Raw genomic sequence first — 15,423 nt, forward strand, 5'->3', positions numbered from 1 at the left:
GGAGGCCAAGGCCATGTCGGGACACCGGATCTAATGAGGAAATACAGTCGACTGTCCGACTGGACGACATAATTACAACAGTTGAGAGTGAGAGAGAGAGAGAGGGAGAGGGCTTGGTGAACAAACACATTTTTGAATTTAGCTCAAATGTTGTTAGAGCCATATGCCCTGTGATATCCCCACACTGTGATGCTGATGTCCTAATTCTGTCCTCTGTGGAGGAGATGGGCTGCTCCTGACTCATCTGCACTGCACCTCACATGTGCAGTCACCATGTTCTTGTTGAAAGCCAGTGGCAAGTTGCTCAACATAAAGCAATGATTCTTAGGTCAGCCGCCCCTGCTGTATCTCGGTACTTGACTTCTGTGGGGTTACCGATGTTGGACCAGTCTTGATTTTTATTTTTGACTTCAGGAAATGTAGCTTGTGTGGACACTACTGCACTATGAGAGAGAAAAGCTGGACTCATAGCACCAGTACTAGTTTAACAACTTGACACACTGTCAACAATCACTGCTATTATTCTGCACTTTAACGTAAATCCTTCAAAGATTGAATCAACATAAACAAAGTCTGTAAAAATGGGAAAACATTTGTAAGATTAAAAAACATGGCATACAACCTGCTTTAAACATAAAAAAAAAATCAAAATTTTGTTAGGATTACGGGAAAACATGGATTTACATAAGAATGAAGTTGAAGTGTTTTATGAATTCATTATTTTGAGAGACAGGTGCTCCACCAGTCAGTTAAAAACTCTCCATGTGTTCTTAGTAATTCCTGCTGTTCAAACCTCTATATGAATTTACAATTGTGATGCTGAAGTTGTACCCTACCTGAGGTTTTTGAACTAATTAACATGATAGAAGTGTAATTTAGCCAAGGCTAACAGGTTCAACAAAGCCAACAGGAGAGTCTGGGGGATGCCAATCAAAAGGTCTCTGTGCACCTACACCGACCTGAGAAAAGGTCTTTTCTGCCAGAATCAGTGAAATCCCTTGTGTGGGTGTAGCACAGGCACACAGCACATATTGTGTTTCGTATTTGAATTCCGTGGGTTTAAAATATGAACGCATGTCTGAAAATAAAGCCGGTTTTATTAAAGATTGAATTGAATTAGAATTGAGAATCAGCTCTGATATGAAATCAAAAGAATTCATTGTCATTGTTGTTTGCTGTCGTTGTGTTGGCTGATCTCTGGCTGTGTTTTGCTTTCACCAGTCAGGAATTAGTTTCTGTCCTGTCATCTTCACATGACACCAAATAAGGTTGTTAAGGGTTATTATTCTGTAAATACACAACAGCAACATGTTGACTTGAGCTTATCTGATGGAAAACAACTGTCAGTGAGCTCAACGTCAAATTTAATTGACTTTCCGAACAAATGACAGTTTATGGTCATTTCATTTTATTTTTTTATTTTTTATTTTTGTAGAAAACTTAAACATTCCTATTCAATTTTCGAAGCTGATGTTTAACTTCTTTTGAAATGAGTAATCTGACACATGCTCAGTGGTCCTGCACTAGACATAACACCGACTGGAAAAGCACTTTTAGAGGCTTTTGAGGAAACATCATGATCCTAGGAGCAACCAGCTCTTTATCTTCTGTCAAAAAAAATATTAAAACATGTTCTGTCTTGTTTGGAATAGAAACTGTAAAGAAGTTAATTCTATGAATGTGGATGCTGGACTCTCTTCCCACATGTGATTTTGTGGATGAGAGAAACATCAAACACTCTACAGCTGGAGAGACTGAGACTTTACACAGAAGATAGAGGAAATGTGTTTGACAAGATAAGTCCAATGTAAAGCACCATACTGTGGTACTGTAATATGTTGAATGTTTTTTTTTCAAGAAACACTGCACAAACATTGCACTTACTTTATCTGTGACTGTTGGGTCTGAGTTTTATTTAATTTTATTCTCCTTTTCTACATTTGCATCCTGACTATAAAGCGGAATAATGCGTGCCTGTGTGTACATGTATGTCTATTTATGTACCTATATGTGATGTTAAATCATACAACGGGTGCTTTAATATCTTTTAACAGTGTTAAAATTGACAACAAGAAATGTTTTGTGCCATTTTGCAATTGAGACCCTAAGCTAAGTTTTCTCTGTCACTTCAATAAAGTCACAGTTTTCTTGGGGCCAGTTCAACCGGGCATCAGAGGCACTGTGGGGGACGCTGCTGGGACAAACTAAACTTTATTAAATGGTTTTCCATGTCTCTTAAGTGAAGCATTAATACAGTGCATATCATCACTTGGAACCCTTCCTGACAGAAGAGTGTGTCATGTGAAAGAAAAATACCAACAAGGAATTACATGGTGTATCTGTAAAGGAGGTGAGGCTGCGACATCATCTGTTATGTGAACATGTAATGTGTCAAAAAGAGAGCTCAATAGTGAGGAAATGCTTTCACTTCACTTTATATGTGTCTTCATTGACCTGACAGGCTTAGCCGAGGAAAACGCCCCTGGCTTTAATGGCACCAAATAGGCTATGGTGTTGGTGTAGGGGCTCTTGCTGTGTGTGTGTGTGTCTGTGTATAGCACTTCTAAAATAAAAAAAGAGGGAGGGAGAGCAAGTAGGCAAATGAAAGCTGTACCCGCTTGCTTTTTGAACCACTCTCTAATGGAACAAGTATTCCCCAAGTGAGTCAGTATAATCAATGGAGGCATCACAGATGTGAAAGAGGAAAGCCTGTTTCTTTTAATGGCAGGACCAATGAGCTGTGTTACAGACATGCTGCAATATAGATGAGGCATGCAAAGCTGTTCTTCCACCCTAAACCACTATTATGTTGTCTCTTTTCCAACCCACATAATCCCCACCCCCCTCCCATTTAGCCCTCCTATGAAACATATGTGACAAGTGTAATACTGGAGTATCAGTGGACTACATGTGAAGCCTCTGAGTGTGCGTTTGAGTGAGAATATTGTGGCACCAGTCCAGCGCCTACCACACAACAATGAGCGTGGCTTTCAAGGGTCATTTCATGAAGACTGAAGCACCAAATGGTTTTGTTGAACGGACAGAAAATAGCGGTTGTCATTTTGGCCCTCGAGAAAGCAATCTGCTGTCAGAGGAGTCACAGTGCAGGGTTTTCTTACATGATCCTTAAAAAGCACTCAAATACTTTGATCTGTAAAAACACATTTTGATCAATACTGAAACAATATTACAACAGAAAACAAGACCCTCAGGATCGAGGCGCGCCACTATATTCAGCCATAGCTGCGATATGCTTCGGTACATTTCAGAGCATTTATAGCTCTCTCAGTGATTATCTGTCATTGATTGCGTGGTAGATTGTGTGGTGTGCGGGTTCTTTTCTCTTGGTTTGGTTTACATAATTAAATTATGTAGGACATGGGCAGCCAGAAGCGCTTTTTCTCTTTGGAACACTTCAGAGAGTGAATGAAGCAGATCTATTTCAGGAAGTGGGTTAGTGGTGAGGGGAAGAGGCTTGATTCAGAGAATAAACACATATTTTACACATTAGGATATTTGTTATTGCACCATGCAGTCCCTGGTGTCCCCCCCCTTGACTCTGTAGATGGTGAGATGAGTCGTATGTGGGACTACTACACTGTGTAATGTGGGGAGAATACGTCAGTCCGACCGCCCATTTCCGACTACCCATTAATCCGACATATTCTAGAAAAAACAACTGATACATTTCTAAACACCTGAAATAAAAGTCCGCCTTTTAAAATTGTATCACATGTCTTATTAGACTGAAATGTAGTGAATGCAGTAACTACTGCTGTCAAATAAATGCAATATTCCCCTCTGAAGAACAGCTACACAAATCTGGCCATTAAATGTAGTCATTCAGTAAATTAACTTCTTTCCTTTCCACCACTTTGTTAAACCCATTTAGTGGTTTTATACGCTACAATGATTTATTGCTGAGTGACAGTTTGGCCGAGCGACCGTGGGCAGTTTCCCAAAGTCTTCTCACATGGTTACCAAACCGTAACCTGCACTCGCTGACGAGAAACAGATCCAACAGGAAGCTGAGTCTGAAATCACAAATTGTTTTCTTCTTTTTGCGGCCACTTAATACATCTGTTACAGTGTCTTGGTACCTGAGATGTTCCTGAGGAGGACAGCCAGTTTCACATATGTCAGAGGGTCTGTGTGCTGCTGGCCCAGTCTTAATTATGCGCACAGATCAATCTAATGCCAGTCATGATGTTTTACAAAAATAACAGCGGAACCATTTTAAGCCCAAAAAAACAAAAAACAAACAAACAAAAAACCAGGCTAACCCAGACTGAAGTCCATTGTTTCCATGGTAAAAATCAATAGTACCTGTGCTGATCAGTAGCCTAACTCCCAACAACAAAAACAATAGAACAAACACAGGAAACATAACACAATTTGTACTTTGCTACAGGGTTATGGAGAGAGTAGCTACTTTTTCCAAATCATATTTTTGTTTTCTTTGTCACTTTCCTCACACACTTTCAAAGGACAATTATTTTTACACAGTGTAAATGGTACAGTTCCTCAGTCTATCTTTTTTTTTTAAGTGACAGAATTCATTGCACCCCAGTCTGGCTCAAACTGGCCCCATGGGCCAGACAGACTGTAGCTTCAATATAACAGTCAGACTTCAGATGGACTGAGCCTATTTAATCTATTGCAGAAAGCTTGACCAGGGTTTCAGTGCATTAAAGGTTACTTTCCTTCAACCACCAAATACATAAACATGACAATAGCCTACATTTTGCATCCAATACATGAATAATGACTATTGCCCTAAAATATGATAAATACATGCAAATGCATATCTGACTATAGGGGAACCATTAAATCCAGACATCAAATAAGAGGCTACACCTGGGTGAACTTGACTATTTTAAAGCAGACTGTCAATTGAATTCTGGATATATCAAAGCTTTTCTCAATATATTAAAAAAAAATGGCTGACAGAGGAACCACTTCTAACTACTTAGCTCAGTTTGCCCTTAGAAAATGTTTGTCTTTTGGAAGGATTCAGTAGTTACAAGGACGTTTAACTTTTTGTAAATTCAGCTCAACGTGAAACAATAAAACGAAAGCCCTATCTCCACAAACTCTTTCCCTTCTCTCTACACAGCGTTAAACCAGAAATTATGACCCATGTTTCCTTGTTTTTTTTTTGTCATCTGGTCACTCATTACCATGTTACCATAGTTACATTGGTCTTAGACTTTTATTGGCCTGGGGATTAGGTGCCCAATATATATACATTTTTTAGGTCAAAGTCTTTATTCTCCTCTGACTAATATTAAACTAATCTATGAGCAAACACTATACAGAGCAAACACAATTGACCAGGGGGCAGAGGCTTCTACATAGCATAGGGACAACTGGTCCTGCTGCCTGAGTTTCTTTGTTTTGTTTTCTGATTTTATGTCTTTTCCTGTATCAATTCAGTGTCCTGGGTGTTTAGAAATACTTCATTAATCCCTAGTGGAAAATGATTATGTTGCAGTGCAACATAATAACAACAAATACAATGAAAATAGAATGAATGAAATATTAAAATACCCCCATATTAAAAAAAAAATTAACTATACCCCATCAATAATAAACATTAGTGAATATTTACACATGATTTACAGTGATTTTGAACAGAATTAGCTGAATCTGTCTTGTGAGTCTGATTTTGGTCACTGTTGCTTACAGTAGTAGTGCTACAGTAGTAGTGCTTCAGAGGTGCTATAGTTTTCCCTGTTTCCAGTCTTGATAATGTTAGGCCATGTCCTACTTGGTTGGCCCAGAGATGATTGATGCTGATATGCTGCTTTGGACTGAAAGGACATTATGTAAAAATAAATGTCTTTCCAAAAATGAAAACTTTCAGTAGATTTTAATGAAGCCAAGCAACCATCAAAATGAAGTAAAATTATGTTGAAGTCCTTGTGATGTAAAACCCAAATAATCTGTATGCATTAATTCAGCTGTAGCATTCTTAATGTGCCGCTGAAGTATTATTGGACTTGTCCTTGAAACCCACTTACTGTGAATTGATAAAGCGTATTCTTTTTTATGCTTCACTCAAAGAGACTCCCATGCAATTGTACTGTGGGCTAAGACCTGATTTCCATTTCCATCACACGATAACAGCCTCGCCTCACTCTCACCGAGCGACAGACAAGGATAAAAGCAAAAATCAAAGCCAGTCAAAAACAATTTGACAAGCTAATGGAGTTGAGAGGCTTGTGTCCTATACGCCCAGATTTCTTTAACATGACATCACGTGCTTGATGTACATAAATCCCACCATAAAGCGCTTGGGTGGTGGTGTCGTGTTCTGCTGTGTTAATGCCCATTAATACATGTAACTTAAATTATAACAGATAGACTGGCTTTGATGTACCAAAGTACAGGTACATGCTTAAAAAATCCTTTGAAGGCAGATTCTCCAACGTTCCCCCAGTGTGCTTGCCAGCCATGGAGAGCAGAAACACAGAGCGAAGGAGTGGTATTATCAGTAATGTGGCCCACCTCCCATACATCCCTGCTCTGGCTCTGGCTCTCCACAAAATAAATAAAAAAAACACCCAGGCCTCATATGTCACTGTCAATACTGGCCCACATGAATCCAATATGTACAGCAATGAGAGACTTTGTTCAAACAGATTATTTGGCATTGGATAACAAGAGGTGCACGTGCACTGAGGATAAACCTGCGCAGCACAATATATGTATTCAGAAGAATACAACCCTGCACAAAGAGGAGGCAGGAAAGCAGCATCTACAGCTTAACTAACAAAGTGAGGTGTTTCCTTATAGGACACTTTGTTATATACGCCCCACAGCGGGCTAAAAGGTTGCTTAATCCAGAACAGAATCCTTTTTGCTGATCCTTTGTTTTTGAACAAATAATTGTATTCCCTCACCTAACGCCTAAGGGTTGGAAGGAAGCGAGGAAGATGGAGAAGACAGGGCGCCACATCAATATAATTGGTGGTATAACAGGATATATAAAAAAATCGTTTTGTCCTGATTAGACTTTGATTCAGCTGCAGACACATATGCGTAGACAGACAAATACAAAGAGCAGGGATTAGCATTAACATTTTCATTAATTGAATCTGGTTCTAACTTAATCAGGAACCTCCACCCCGAACCTCAATATGAATCTCCACTCGCAAACTAAATTCAATCTCTACAAAGCAGTATATAAGTATAGTGGGACAGTGATGCAGTATGTTTTTCATTGCTTTGGTTGAAGAGATTGAATTTTAAATGAAATAATGTCTATGAGCCCAAAGTACTGACCCTCAATTTTAAGGCAGCATGTGTTAATGATAAGTGAAAGGTATTCAGAGTCACAGTCATTGTAACAGTTGCACACAGTCAACAAAACACTGTCCTCATACTTAAAGGCTGGACTGATGTAGGTATACATCATGATATAATGGGCTACACTTTGGGAATGTGGGTGTACAAGCAGAGTCTGGGCTATTAGACGGGAAAAAAGCTTCAGGCCTGAAAAAAATCACATTATTGAGCACTGAGCACAGACATTTTGTGGAATTATTAAGACATTTTTTCCTCAGAAAATTGCATTTCTATTGCTTGTTTTTGTTTTTGAAGGCATAGCTGTGTTTCCCTTAATCTATTTTTCATATGTCTGTATAAAAAAACAACAACCTAATACCATTGCACTTGGATATCATTAAATTTGCATCTGATCCATCCATTGTAAATCCTCTAATTTCAAGATTACTGCTATGAACTTGATTATTATTGACTTAAAAGCAGATGAGGAACACCTGGACGCACCACAGTTAGACATCTCATTGGAAGAGGAGGTCTGGCTCTTACTGTGCAGAACTGACTGTACACTTTAGAGGATCAAGCACTGACCTGAGGCTCAGCTGGACCACTGATGCTGAGGTGAGGGTTTGACCGTTTGATGAGGACATCATACCGTGCAACTTAGTTTTTGCACATTGTGGTGAGCACAGCAGTTAACTGGCTTGATGTTTTTTTTCCCCATCTCCTTTGATTTTGTGCTTTTTCCCAACTGGAACCAGTACACTTGTTGCTAATGACAACAGCTCCCTGTTGTTGTCTTCACTATTTGGCAAATTACACTAAAACATGAAGATGATGACTAGATTTAATCAGGGTTTCTGTTGTAAACAAGCAAATAGACATTTAACCCATACAGAATAAGCTGCTGCCTGTCCAACCCCATTGATCCCATTATCCTCCAATAGAGAATGTTAAGCTGACGTCACTGCGTTGTGGGATGTCGGCGCCATCTTTGGAGGAACGCAAACGTAAACAGAGAGTGGGGACTGGATTCAAGACCCAGATTTACTCCCTCCACTGACTTATCCATCGTGATCTCGTTTTTGTTATTAGTGCATATACTTCTGTGGCATTTTTTTAGGCAGCAGTACTGTCCCACCATGATTACTTTTAAGCAACTTTGGGGAGCTTTTTTTAGGGAGACGAGCAAGTGTTTACATCCGCGATCCTCCAAAGATGGCGCCCAACGTCCCACGGCGTGACGTAACTTCACATTCTCTATAGCCAACTGCTGTCTTAGGAGCTAATTTTAAGTTTTTTAGTTTTTTCACCAAGTAGGCCACTTACTCAAGTATTTCGATGGCACTTTCACTTGAGTAACACTATTCTAAAGTAACAATACTTTTACTTGAGTAAAATCTTTGGCTACTCTACCCACCTCTGCGCGCAACATAAGGTAAACGTCTGCTAAGGGCTGAAATACACTGGGAATGGCCGCGACGCGAAACGTGTGTCGTGCGACACCCGCAGCAGCTCGCGCCCATTCAGTCAATGGAAACTTCTCCACCGGCCATGTGAGCGACACGCACTCCAGCGGCCGTCGCGCGGCGTCTCTCTTCTTTTTCGCGCCAGGTCTATTTTATTTCCTCGTCGCGTGGCTACGCGGCCCTCCAACAGGTAGAAGACTACAGAGAATGGTGTATAAAACGAATATATTACATTTAAAAGTGATTAAAATAAATGTCTCATGTACCAGAGGCAAAGCCAGCAGCAGTGCAACATTATGGGGTTTGTTTTGTTACATTGTGGATCCACGATCGTGTAGTTAAACAGTTAATTGATACCATTTAATATAGTCTGCACTTGCAAACCCTAAATAGTCAGCAAATTACCTGTGAAAAAGGTACTGTCAATCCATTTTAACAGGAAGGATGTACAAATGTGTTGAGATACATAAAGTGCACCCATTTACTGTCGGCTTGACAAGGTGAAGCTGACAGCTGCAACAACAAACACAGTGAAGCCGTGTCGCGTCGCGTCCGTGCCTGGTGTAGCAGTTAAAAAACTCAGCTCAGCCCTGCTTACGTATCGCGTCGCGACCGTTCCCAGTGTACTCCTGGCGTAATACTAACATTCGCTATAAAAAAAAAGCCAAAACAGTCACAGTCCAGGTGAGCCTCTGAAGTGTCAGACCCACAGCTGACCGGTTCCAGGGTGCCATTCCGAAGGGCCGCCACTCCGAATGTTTACTTTAATTTGTCGGAATGCCGACCCTTAATTATTTATGGGAAAAGGGTGCCATTACGAACCTGAAAGAAAGGGTGCCATTCCGAACCTGAAAAAATTTTGAATGGTTTACGGCACGGAGTAAATGAGCCTAATTGTGGTGGTAGCGTAGTGGTCAGAGCATCTGCTTTTGACGCGGTGGATCAGGGTTCGATTCCCGGGGGAGATACATATTAACTGCAATTTTATTGGCCTCTACCTAACCTATTTACTAAACTTAACCAACTCCTTTCTACATTGCCTAAACCTAACCAAAGCACAGAGCAAGGACATTTATTTTCAGCAGGAGTGCCGCGGCTGCATCAGACCATGGATGTAATGCATCAGACTCGCACCTGGGTGAAACTTTGGAGGCGGAGGGGGAGGGGGAGGGGGAGGGGCCGGTCGGGCGCTGTCCCCGCGGCGCGTCGTGTCAAGCCGGGCAGGAAGTCAAACCACGAGAGAATCCGGTCAATTTTCAAAATAAAACACATTCGGAACGGCGGCCCCTCGGGAAGTTCGAAATGACGGACCTTCGGGAATTTTCGGACTGGCAGACCGTCGGAATGGCGGTCCTTCGGAATGGCGGTCGCCCCCCCAGCTGACCGCCACAGCAACGGGAGCCTTGAAGGCTACACAGCGACAACAATGAGGGCCACCGCCGTCAGCACGGGACAAACGGGGCTAGTGTTAGCCGGCAAGCCGTGCTATCAGGGCAAGCGGAGATTTGTGTGCCGACAGCAGCGGGCCAAGCATATTTACTTTCCCTCACTGCTAGGTGTGTATCCAAAACATTCAGATAAGAGCTGGACTCAGACTCAGGCTCAAGCGTATAGCTCAAACCCGTAGCTGCCCGGGTATGATGTGACAGTTAGCATTAGTGTAGTTGGCCGGTATTTGATTGACAGTTGAAACTTGACGAAGCTCAGCAAGTGGGTGGGGCTTCGGTGCCTGTAGCAGATGCGCCCCCAGTTTCCAGAGCTGAGAGAACTGCCTCATTTTATCATGATTTTAAAACCTAATTTCACCTACTAAAATGTTTTTTCTAGCATTCAAATTTGGCAGGATGGTTAATACGACATCTGTCTGGGATGTGATTAACTCAGAAGACGAATCTAGTGTCACTTTACAGGGACTTTAATCTTTTTTTCTCCTTTTCTATTAATAATGTCATCTATGTGTCTATATAGGATACAATACAATGTATCTTAATGAAAAATGTACGCTAATGTCATTCAAATTAGTCAACTACCCACATTTCTATGAACTTCGGGAGGCCAATTTGGCAGCCATCTTGGAAAATAGCCGCCATCTCCAATCGGACAGATTTCATCAATAGGCCCTAGAGAACAACCAAACCCAATTTCATGCTTGTATCATAATTTGCATGATTTTTCTGTTATCTGCTCCACTAAATGAAGTGATGGCAAAAAACGTATAGCACCTTCAAGTTAAAGATATATCAAAACTAAAGACAAAACAGAAGGTCATATCTGCAGTAAGTTCACATGAACTGAACCTCCTTGAACACCTGACACCACCTCCAGGCTGTTGTTCCAGCCTCGTTGTGTGAGGAGTCTTGCCCAGTGAGGGTCATTCCACAATTGTGCATAGAGTGAAAAGCACTAATATTATATATGGTTCTCAAGTCTCAGTGCGCTATCAGACATCTGACTCATGTTTATCCTCCATACTGTTGAGGTTGTACTATCCATGATGGTGTTAAAAGAGTGAGGGTCGACTCCCTGCTCCAGTATCTGCTGTGGTTTTAAAGCTATACAGACATCTCAGTAATCCCTGAGCCACTGGGAGTGAGTGATCCACAGCCCTTTCAACCCCCCACAAATATATTATGGCTATTTTGTGTCATGGGGCAGTTATGTTCTTACTTATTACCTCTTTTAAATGGAAATATCTATTAAAGCTTTAATGTGAAGCCAGTAGCAGAGCCATTTCAGTGTATGATTGACAGCAAATATTGCCTCAGTGGCATGATACTTTAGAGGCAATAAGAATTTCCAGTGCCAGGTCAGACTAAAGAAGTGTTTTTTTCTGTTTTGTTTTGAGTGGAGTACATCAAAGTTTGACGAGAGATTTGTTTCTCATGCACTTCTCACAGCTCCCAGTTTCGCATCGCTCCAGTGCACATAGAGGAGCTCCCTCACTAGATGATCTAGTGTAACACTTAAAAGTCAGCCGACTGGTTTTATAACCACATTAATCATTGCCGCTCTCGCACGCTCTGTGAGCAGCCTCAACCACTTGTGGAAAGGAAGAGCTCAGCAGGGCTTTTCGTGAATTAAGACCCAAGCAGAGCAGAGGCTGGTCAATAGCACATCCCTCTGACTCGCATGATTTCCCACTGTCACCTTGCTGTAAAGTTTTTGCCTTGCACTCTGACATGAGATTGTCCCACTGTTCCTCATAGGAAGTGTTCAAAGTAATTCAAATATTATTGTACTTGCTGGACAACACAACACACAGCGTGCATCAGTCACTGTCTTTCCATCCATTTTCTTATACCGGTGGTTCTGCCCACTGGTTGGATGTGAAGGTATCGCAAGTTGGTCCAATGAATCATTTGCAAACAGTTAAATTTGTGATTGTACTGATAAGTATTATTTGCTTATTTGAGGTGGAACAAATGTATGTAACTATGCAAAATGGCGGCAGGTGAAAATGTTACATGTGCCATATCAGGTTTTTCATTGTTAATGTTTAATTTGATTCCATAATTTTATTGCAACCTCTAATTCTGCAGCAGTTTAATGACCCTCAAACTGAGATTTAGCACCAGACTATTTTTGCATCATAATGACGCTAATAAACCAAACTCATCTTATTTTCAAACACCGCTAACAGGTAGCATTATACTAAAGCTTTCTTTTATTTTCTGCAAATCACAATGCACATACATTTCTATAAGTTGTACATGCTGACATGATCATACAATGTCTGCCCTATGCAATCCACTGCAGGCACATCTCATAGTAGCCAGGGGCATATGCACTAAGAGCGCTTGAGTTAAATTCATACAGCTACGTGAATGAAAATAAAATCATTGCAAGTGGAATCAACTGTTTTGCAAACATTGTTACATCTGCACCTCTTGTTTTCTCCTCAGCCTGCTGTTGACACACATCAAGTCTCTAGAAAAGCAGCAGTTACATCACATTCACTCTCTAGAATAACAAATCCTGACTCCTGTTCCTCTGTCTGTGTGTGTGTGTCTATGGTTGTTAGATGGCACCCATCAAGTGATGCCATACCATGTAACTGGCTGGCTTGAGACAACATTTGAAGAGTAAATGACACATTTCAGACAATTTCAGAAGGACTCTTCTTAACACAAGGCCCAAGATAGGGTCTGTGGAGCTATGGATATTGCTTTCCATTTTCTACCACTCTGCCTCCCTGCTCACCTCTGCAGCCCTCTCACCATGAAAGTAACCACAGACACCTAAATCCTTGCCTGAGATGACTCTGAGTGCCTCTATTTGTTACTCCCACAATGCATTAAGAGTGAAGTGAATCCCCCTGCCTGCCTTCAACAAGATTTCACCATAACCAGAGAGCAGACTGAGGCATTGACTGAGCTCTGTGTGAAGTTACAACCTCAACTGCCTGATTGGCACCTCATTTATTCAGCCTAATGGAAGGAGGTGGGCCCTTGGGTGATGGGAGCCGTGGAGATACGTGGAGTGAGTGACGGGCCCGCCACATCGTTAGAGACAGCCTCCTGGCCTTGACTTTGTTGCACAGTAGACGCCCGGTCCAACTAGGCAGAATTAAACAGCATCAGAACTAACAGGCTATAGAGTTACTTTATATGAGGTGTCACGTTGGCCTTCTTTTGTTGCTGGCACTAAGCTCTTTGAAAGTGGGTTAAAGAGTAGGTTAAGTAGAAGAAATCCATGGGGAGTTGTTAAAGATGTGAGCTAAAATATTAAAAAGTGTGTAGCATCCAACCTCGCATCAATCTGGAGGAGAGGAAAGTTCTCAACTTTAAGTTTTACATGAGGGAAATACATGAACTACTTACTCTGAGCTTCGTACACTCCTTTAGACTGTTATTGCACCTATGGCTGTGCTGCAGTAATACAACCAGTAAAGTTTTAATATGACTCCATGTTGCGACTAAAACTGCAATGACATTTCATATCCCAGAGCTCTTGGTACGCCATTGGCGCAATTAGAGGATAATTCCAGTTTATTACAACTGCAGTCTTGTTTTTGTAGCAATAACACTGAACCCAACAAGTCAGTGGCTGAGACCATGGGAACACAGTGACATTGTTAAAAAGATGTCTGTCAGAGGAAGAGACATGTCCACCAGCAGGTTTTAACCCCGGGTTAGAGTTGGTCTCTCAGAATGCTTCTGTCTCAGTTATACTTTGTAAAAATGATAGAATATAATAATAGTTAAAATTTCATAAAGAAGATTTTGTTTTTTGTTTAATTCAAGAAACATCAGTAGCCTATTCCCTACATATTCAAGCAATTGATGAAAAATAACAAGCAATGCATGAAAATAAAGCAGCTGTATGGATGTTATGAATTATTCTGTGTATTTTTTTTTTAACTAAATTGAGATTTCAAAAGATTGGCAGGAAATTAACAGCACTGAGAGTGAGCTTTAACTCACATTATATGCTCTATTCAGATATGAACAAAAGTGCATATGCCCACATGCTCATATACATGTGATAGATGATATTTTAATTGAATATATTGATAAGAAACAGGAGGATATTGCAATTTAGTCAGTTCAGCCCGCCAGCAAAGCTATACAAATATTTCTTTATACAGTATGTGACTTGGTGAAAAGGTAGGCAGGCAGGTAAACACACAGGTGACAGAAAAGGAAGTAACACAAGAAGAAACACACAGAGAGACATTAAAAGGGGAGGACCGTTAATAACACCAGGGAGCAGATGAAGGGATGAGGAACAGGTGTGTAGGAGGTGGGGAGGGTCCAGCGATTGGTAGATGGAGAACAGGTGAGCAACAGGAAGGAAGTGCAGGGACATCTTGTGGGCGGGGGGAGTATGGCAAGTGACTTTTTTTTTGTGATTGCCTGCAGATATAAGTAATGTGAGGAAAACAAAACACTGTTGAGGTGCTCAGCAGATGTTTGTGTTCACCTCTTTCAAACAAAACTGACAACCATTAAATAATAAATACTTTTATGTTTGATTTATTTGTGTATGAAAACTCAGAGGGAGAGTCATCACAATATAATTTGCTCCGTCTCTAAAAGAATAGAAAAAAGGAAACCATTGGCTTTGAGTTTGTTTATCTGGAGGAATCTTTGACCTGCACAGACAGAGAACAGACTGCCTTCTACAACAAAGCTGAACTGTGACCAATTACAGAGGGAAAGTTGCTATAAAGCAGTAAACACAGAGCTGCTGTTAAGCTAAATGGCTGCAACAAAACGCATCAGTGAACACGCACACACAGACACACACAGACACACACAGTTTCCTGGATGGAAGTGTGAAACAGCAGCTCTTGTTACCTTGATCCTCGTCAGTGTTCACAAAGTGTGTTATTTAGTTCAGCTCTGTTTTTGGGTGGAGATGCTTCATCTCTCAAAGCTACTGCTCCCTCTGAATATGCAGCATTAAAAGTCTGAGTTGCAAATGCCGGTCCTGAACGCACCACTGACATTAAACAGATTCAGCCCTCTGTTGTTGGTGCTAAAGGATTATTTAGCTCTGAAAGAAAAAAATCCCTCAAACATTACATGAGGGAGAAACCTCTGCTTTATCAATGTATCACTCAAGTTTGAATAAACTGCCATTTAACGCATTAACATGTTATCAAATGCAATTTGTGAAGTTGTCAAAGCATGCTGCTGAAATTCAGGAGTTTGTTTGTGGAGCT

The sequence above is a fragment of the Trachurus trachurus genome (genome assembly GCF_905171665.1).
Source record: "Trachurus trachurus genome assembly, chromosome: 7".
Classification (NCBI taxonomy): domain Eukaryota; kingdom Metazoa; phylum Chordata; class Actinopteri; order Carangiformes; family Carangidae; genus Trachurus; species Trachurus trachurus.